Source organism: Paramisgurnus dabryanus, chromosome 3 (assembly GCF_030506205.2).
Source record: "Paramisgurnus dabryanus chromosome 3, PD_genome_1.1, whole genome shotgun sequence".
Lineage (NCBI taxonomy): Eukaryota > Metazoa > Chordata > Actinopteri > Cypriniformes > Cobitidae > Paramisgurnus > Paramisgurnus dabryanus.
The window spans coordinates 43,033,830-43,042,482 of NC_133339.1; the positions used below are offsets into that span (position 1 = coordinate 43,033,830).

The 8,653-nt window shown below is 34.3% G+C and overlaps 1 long non-coding RNA gene across 1 annotated transcript; it reads right to left on the reverse strand.

Moving 5' to 3' along the window:
• Positions 1–606: 606 nt before the first annotated feature.
• LOC135744769 (uncharacterized) lies at positions 607–7,078 on the reverse strand. Its single transcript, XR_010530858.2, has 2 exons — positions 3,549–7,078; positions 607–3,471 (listed from the first exon to the last, which is right to left on the reverse strand). It is a non-coding gene; the product is annotated as an uncharacterized lncRNA (long non-coding RNA).
• Positions 7,079–8,653: the final 1,575 nt, after the last annotated feature.

Here is an 8,653-nt window from a genome sequence, read left to right on the forward strand (position 1 = left end):
GGTATAAATAATACATTCAACCAAAGTCAAAAAATATTAAATGATACTGTATATTAGCTTATATCCTCTTTGAAACATGGTAACACTTTACAAAAGTTTGTATTTGTTAACATTAATTAATGCATAAGCTAATATGAATTAACAATTTATAACTTCCTGCATGTATAAATCTGTTAATGCCAATATCATTTGTTCATTCACTCATAATTCATTGTGCATTAAGTAACCAAATATTTGATTTTGAAAATGCATCAGGAGATGTAGAAATTAAGATAAATGCTGTAGAAATATTGTTCATTTAGTTTATTGTTTAGATCTTAATTTATGTTAACTAATGTAGTTAACTAATGTTAACAAATAAAACATTATTGTAAGTACTGGAAGTATTTGAAGAGTTCAGATGCTAAACCCTCTAAGTGCGTCTGACATGTTTTCTTGCAAATGAGAATTTTTTATGAGGCTCTTTGGTGGTTTCCCGGACAGAGATTAGCTAAAGCTAGGCCTTAGTTTATTTACGAACTATAACTTTTTTTAAACAAACATGCCTTACATAAAACATTACTTGTGTGCATTTTGAGGCAAAACAAAAGGCACTGATTTATTTACCAGATATTGCAGTGCAAGTTGTTTCCAGTTTGAGCAGCTCTGACATTTATTTTAGTCTAGGATTAGTCTAATCTCTGTCCGGGAAACCGTCCCTATAAGTTTAGGTTCAGTAATTTTACTTTAATGGCAATGAAATGATTATAAGTTGGTAATTAAAATGCCTTATTTCCATATTCACAATTTTGACTGTCTTTCACTGCAAAACCCTCTAAGTGCATGCAACCTTTTTTTTTTTTAGCAACAAAACAATTGCAAAATCACCAAAGATGCAACTAGCAACACTGCAAATGATAAAAGTTAGAATTTAAAAAGAAGAAACTGAACCACAGATTAGGGGGCGCTGTGATGCATGTCATTGCCACATTCGGGTTGTATTTAGGTTCAAGTACTAACAGGGGACATCTTCCATGCATTTTGAGAACTGCCGTGGCATTTAACAGATTTTGAGAACAATTTGGATTGCCGGGGGCCAGGATTAAGCAAATTTGAAGTGAAAGTGTTTGATGAAGATATATTACACGTTGAGAGCATTTGGTCAATATCATTACCTCATTTTTGATGAGGTTGCATTTAGAGGCTTTTGCATCTGATCTCTTCATTTATACCCCAAGATGGCTGGCCATTTTTATTTACTGTCATGCATGAAAAACTAAACAAATTTAGGCAGAATGTCTGAGCTCATTTTTCATACAATGAAAGTGAAAGGTGATTTATGCTGCCTTTTTATGGTATATATGGTACCTTGTGCACTATATTTGCAAAAAAAAACCACCGGCATAGACCAGCATAATTCCCATGCTGGTTTGGTGCTGGTTTAGCTGGTGCACTGCAAAAAATGATTTTCAGGAAAAAAAATCTTATTTTTTGTCTTGTTTTCAATAAAAAATATCTTAAAATTCTTAAATTAAGATGTATTTTCTTGATGAGCAACACGACCCAAGAAAAAATTCTAGTTTTTAGACCAAAAATATCAAATTTAAATGATTTTGTGCATAAAACAAGCAAAAAAATAATAATAATCTTCCAATGTGGTAAGCCAAAAAATCTTGAACATTTTTCTTAAACACTAAATTTACTAAATTCAATTTCTTAATTGCTTAACAGAAAAAATTGCTTAAACCATTGGCAGATTTTTTTGCTTGTTTTATGCACAAAATCACTTAAATGTGCAAATTATATTTTTGGTCTAAAACTAGACTTATTTTTTTAGGTCGTTTTGCTCATCAAGAAAATACATCTTGATTTAACTCTTTCGCCGCCATTGACGAGATAACTCCAACCGTCGGGTCACGGTCCTGTACTTCGAGTGAAAACTACAAAAACTTGCTTTACGGCAGACCTACAATCCAATCAGAGCCAGCTTTGCTGCAGTAGGCTAAATTATTTACGACAATGGTAATGGACAATTCAGCTTCCAACCTGTAGGGGGAGCAAAGAGCAAAAACTCTTAAATGTTGGTTTAAGAGAAAACGCTTCCCTGCCAATGACGAGAATTTCCTTCTTTCCGCAATACCGCTATTATCCACCATGGGGTGCACTTCCGCAACTTATACAACCAGGAAGTAGCGCCTCACGTGAAAGAGAAAGAACTCTGTGTATGTTTTAAAGATTGCTCTGCATCTGGTCTCTATTAAAAGTCCTTCACAAAAATTGAAGTATCTCAGCTTTTTGCTCAAAATTTGTTGTTTTTGAAGAAAACTACGCATTTTTGAGAGGTAATAAAAGGAGAACTAATGAAGGTAGGATGAAACGTTTTTTTTTTGTTTGTTTGAAAGCAGAGGGTCTGTTCTTTCATTTGATATATTGTTTGTTAATATATTTAAAGAAAAAACATTTTCTGGGAGGCATTAAACTTTTGTGAAATTCATGAAAAATAGCACTGGCTGGCAACTTTTTTTAAAAACGCTGGCAGGAAAGAGTTAAGAATTTTTAGATATTTTTACCAGAAAAAGACAAAAATACTAAGAATTTTTTTTTTCTTGATAATCATTTTTACTTAGTATTTTTGTCTTGTTTTCAGTAAAAATATCTAAAAACTCTTAAATTAACTTGTATTTTCTTCATGAGCAAAATGACCTATGAGGATAAGTCTAGTTTTTAGACAAAAAATTTACAATTTAAGTAAATTAGTGCTTAAAACAATAAACAAAAATCTGCCAATGGAATAAGAAAAAATTCCTGAAATAAGTTAACTTTTTTCATAAACACTTAATTCAAGAAAATTTTTCTTATTCCACTGGCAGTTTTTTGGCCTATTTTTAGCACAAATTCACTTAAATTCTATATATATATATTTTGTTTTAAAACTAGACTTATTTTCCTAGGTCATTTTGCTCATCAGGAAAATACATCTTAATTTAAGAATTTTTAAATATTTTTACTGAAAACAAAAATACTAAGCAAGAAAGTATTTTTTTGCAGTGCAGCATACCAGCACCAGCAAGACCAGCTTATGTTGTGTTTTGGTGCCGGTATGCTGGTGACCACCACCTAAACCAGCATGGACCAGCATGGGAATTATGCTGGTTTATTTCAGGGTTAGGAAGTCATACAATATCTAACGGTACGTTCACATCGTTGCCGGCGAGAGAGTTAAAAAACTGGCTTCTGCTGCCCTGCCAACAACGCTGTAGAGAGAGATTTGTTGACACTGTGATGATCGAAGGCTTGGTTGTGTAAACTTTATTTAAAGGGGCCGCAAAGCAAGCATGTCGACCTTGTACAGACTGACCTCAAATATGGTAAAGTCAACATTATCAAATATTTTAAATGTGAAAGTAAGAAAATAATTATAGTTACGGTAGCCAAATGTGTGGTACGGCTTTTGTTTTCATAATTTCAACATGCAGTTTATAGGAGATGTTTCTCCTACATTTTGCTTGGGAACTAATGTAGTTGGAAGCAAAGTTTACAGGACTGCATTCTCTAGAATCCTCTCAAGCGGAGAACAGTAGTTGCAGCCGAACCGTGTCTTAGCTTATTACTATAAAGTTGACCTAACTTCAACCGTCCTCGACGCCCGGAGCTTGCATTGAAAAGGAATGACTTCCAGCCATTTTGACGCTCTCGCCAGTGTGAACGTACAGTTAGCCAATGTTAGTCATATTTCATTGATTAATTGTCCTCTGTTGTAACAAACCCATTTGTGTGTATGGGTTAAAAGTTATGATTTTGTCTCATGTAGAGCAGTGTAACCATCTACTATCCTTGTATGCAAAACAGAAGCTCAGCCATTTGCATGAGATCTTCGTTTCATGTTGCTGGTGGTTTTCATTAAATGAGTATTCACTCTTTTCTGATGTGACATGACAGGTTGATGGGTTTAAATTTACCCCTGGGATGTTTTTGGCCAGTTTATTCCTCATTCGAAGAGCTTCTTAAGTATAAATGCAGAAAGTTGAATGTAACAGACCGCATCCTTCCCAGCATTCACTGAGAGCTTCATCATCACCTCAGTTTGGCCTTAGATTAACATACAGTATAGATAAGAGATCATGTACAGTATGCAAGATCTATCCACTTTATTTACTGTCACGCTAAATGATGCCATTTTTCTCAGGTATGTTCTGTTACATGTTTGCAGACAAGTTCAAACAAAGCAGCCGATGATCTTTGATCCCTTGTGCCGATAAAATGTTCCTGTTTTTAAATAAAGTCCACATTGATTTTGCAATGTTTGTACACTAAACTGTGAGTCGCTTGCATGTTTAACAAGTAAGTAGCAAAAGAATCATTTCCACCTCACATTTAACACAGAAGAAGCAGGGCTGAATTATATCGGCACTCTTCACTGGAAAGGCAAGATTGGTCCGGATAACGTCAGCAGTTTGTCGTACACTAAAGCAGTCCTCTCAAGTCTCACAAAGCGCAAAATACACGACATGTGCACAAATAACAGACGTCACAAAACAAGATCATTACAAATCTCAACAGGCATAGAGCGATATCTACATATCCAACAGTTATAAATTAAAATTGTGCAAATTGCCACATACGGTTATCTGCCATAATCATCATCGTGATCATCAAGTGTCTGATGATCCAGAGAATATATTATAAATGTGCATTGCTATGCACACGAATGCCACAATATGGGGCATCAGCTGCTCGTTGTCATTAAAAGTGAAGTGTGTAATATCTGCACCCTTGGTGCCATCAAAGAGAATTGCTAAAATAAAGACCTTTCAAATGAGCATCAAACGATCCTCCCCAGCAAGCAAAATTGCCCAAGCCCTGGCATCTAGGCTAAAATTAGACAACATTTGGGCTGTCACTGAAAATGTAATAGCTTAAATAAATTAATGAACACCTTGTAATCACTGTTAACTTTGGTCAAAGGATGAAATATCCAGGATGATCTCACATGAATTCGTACGCTTTTTACGAGTTGGCTAATTTGTATGAATTCATACGAAGTGAATGAATTTAAAAACATACGATAAAAAAAAAAAACGTACAAATGTAGTCGGGTGACTCTCACGAAACCCAGACTTAGAAGGTGTCCAGCATCAGATTTTTTTAAAAAGCCCTTGAAGCCAATTTTTTTATAAGATTAAGGTCTGGACTTACTATAACCATTATTTTTAGAGGATTTAAAAAATATTTCTTATAGAATTATTTACATTTTTTAGATTATCATTATCAAAAATGATCATTACCGCAACATGATATTACATTAAATATATGCATTTATAAACTCATGTTTCGGTTATGAGAACTAAAAAGTTGTCTAGGTACTATGACAAACAAAATTTCAACTTTTATCTGGAGAGAAAAAATAAGAACTGCTTACCTGGTAGCCATCTTGAGTGTCACAGTCAATTATGTCCCTTCCAACTTTTTTTTTAAATGTTAGTTCCTTGAGGGCTTAAACAATAATTGAAAATTGTTGCGGAGGATGAGAAAATTGGTCTTGGACACATTTATATTCCTTATTATTGTCTCTACATTTACCAATGATCAAATACCACATGTTTCTTTACTGTAAATGTTTATAATATAACATGCACCGAAGCTTTTTATTTTTTAGATTTTTTAATCATAAATATTTCCATGTCAAAGAACCCAAATCCAGTCATGGACACGTTGCGGTAATGAAAATTTTCCCCCTTAAATGTGGAAAAAACAACAAAATTGGTTTGTTTGATGTCATTTGAAATCATGTGCAAAATAGTACGTGAAGAAATGTTTGTAACTGTATGCTTCTTATTTTTATACTCTTTCTTTGCATTTACTTTTTTTTATCAAAATGTTTCACGACACCTCATAGTCTAATTTCGCGAGAATCACCCTTATTTGAATGAATTGTACGAAGTGAAACAATTTAAATATGTACGATTATAAAAAATAATGAAACCCCAATGTCACAGGGGTGAAGCAAATTATCCTATACCTATAAATGTAATCGTAAAAAAAAAATAGCCAACTTGTAAATTACGTACGTAAATTGCCATGAGATTGTGTTAGAATATCATACATTTGATTTTGGCTAGAAGTGGGTTATTTATAGCCAGACTATATCGGTCTTTAGTTAAACGGTGAAATGATGGCTATTGCTTGCTGGGTCCATTACCCTTGGATGTCTGTGATAAGTTGATGTCTATCTGTTACAGTAGCTATCTTTGCCTACAGGCACGAAAAACCCTTATGAAACCTTTGACCACCGGTTCGGCCCCAAACGAATCCGTTTGAGCCAAAGTTATGGTGCGCAATTGCTTTGAAAAGTCATTTGACTGTTATAGTCTTGTATTCACAAAGCAGTTTTATCTTGAACCGAGCGTGAAGGTGCGTCCTCTGAGCGAGGAAGCATTTTGATCGATGCTGATAGTTGTAATTTGTTCAAAATTTTCTCATTGCTATCTGGCCTCGTTTCTCACGAATCCTCCCACACTTCAATGCCAAAAATATCTAAATGCTCACTGGGAGATGAAGAGCACACCAGAGCTTAATAATACTGACTGCTGAAAATATCAACATGTCTCATGAGGATCTGGCATATACTACTCAGATTGACTCAAACCACACGGGTGTATTTTGCATTGCTTAGATGCATGTTTTCAGGTAGCAGATTGTCCTGATAAGTAGTGATATTTGATATTTACAGTACTAAACATTGTTCACTTCTTTAGGATGTGTGGCTGTTGGGCTTTGTGCTTGACATTTTGTATAATCTTTGTGTTTTGACACTAACTGGGTTTATCATCTAGAGTTCAAGGCACGGGGTCAATACTGTCTGATCAATTTATTTGTTATATTCTTGCCTTGGAAATAATTTAAGAGCTCGGATGCAAAACCCTCTAAGTGCGTCTGACATGTTTTCTTGTAAATGAGCATTTTTCATCAGACTTTTGGATCTGCAGAAAAAAACGGTATTTGAAGCTTTAATGGGTTTAATACGTATCGAGAGGTTGGTTACAGGGACATTCCACCCTTTTTTTGAAAATATGTTCAATTTCCAGCTCCCCTAGAGTTAAATATTTGATTTTTACAGTTTTGGAATCCACAGCTGATCTCCGGGTCTGGCGCTAGCACTTTTAGCATAGCTTAGCATAATCCATTGAATCTGATTAGACCATTAGCATTGCGCTAAAAAATAACCAAAGTTTCGATATTTTTCCTATTTAAAACATGACTCTTCTGTAGTTACATCGTATACTAAGACTGACGGAAAATTAAAAGTTGTGATTTTCTAGGCAGATATGACTAGGAACTATACTATGAAGGTATATTTGGTGCAAAACAACTGCACACCTGTGACAGTGGAATTTGTATTTGTATAGATTATCCACACATGTGTATCAGTAAACTTGAAGTCGCAGAGGACGAGATGCAAACTTGTAGATTTTTTTTCTTTCCCTCAAATACAACACAACAGTTACACATTCACAAATCCTTCAGTGCAACTGCACAAATCCCATTTTACAAATCACAGATTAAGAAACTCACAAGTTCACATTTTTTGCTACAATTGATGCAGTAAATATGGTGCATAACCTACTTGAACGCCTGCATCAAATAATGTGAAGTCACACACACATTTTGTACATTTGCAAAATCAGTTTGTGCATCTGTGCGATGAGACTTGCATGTGTGTACAATTTATTTTTCACAAATATTTTTTTATTTTTTTAATATTTTCTAGCCCAAACACAAGTACATAAATACAACTGCTTGAATCTGCTGCTACGAGTTTCAAATACTCTTTTTCGTGTGCTCTCTCTTCTGCACCAAATATCTCGAGATAAATGGTGCGAAATTGATTTGTATACCTGTAGGCTTTGGCGAGCACTGTTCAGCACTGCCCACCAGGTGGCGCCCCCGACACTCACTGAAGCAGAGTTTATTAATTACCACCAATGTTTCAGCAAAGTAAATCCCCTTTATCAAAGTATTATTTTCACCAAGTGGAGAACAATATAAATGGGAGTGCTAATTATACACACATGAAGGTAATTACATACAATACTACAATACAATACAATGATTCATTAGTAAACAAAATATAAGTTTCATAAATTTCAAACCATCAATATAAGTAGATTAAAAAATACAAGCAGCAAATACACACATAGGCCTACATTTAAATAAGATACCAAATGATGTAAGTCCCATTCATTTTTAATATCATAAAACAAATTATTTTATTTTTCAGACTAATTTTTAATTCAAACAGGAGGTGGGGCCATGGAAAGAACGTTTGTGATTTCTTTTGCAAAATAACCTTTTTTTGAAGAAAAATATGTGATTTATATTTAAATCATGCTTTTTCTTCTAATATACTAATTTGGATGATTATTTCTGTCTTTTTGAATCGGGTTACTGAACAACTAAATTCTTTTTATTATTATATAAACAGTTGTTCTGATTTCTTAACATTTACTTTGGATGCTAACTAGGGTTGTTGCGGTGACAGAATTTTCCCACCGGTTAATCAGCGCGTGACAAACCCGGTTTTACCGGTTTCACCGGGTGAGAGGGGCTTATAAATGCACAGAAGTGCGCATTTTACTTTCACTTTTGAGTTAGATGCAACTGTTGTTTAAATCCA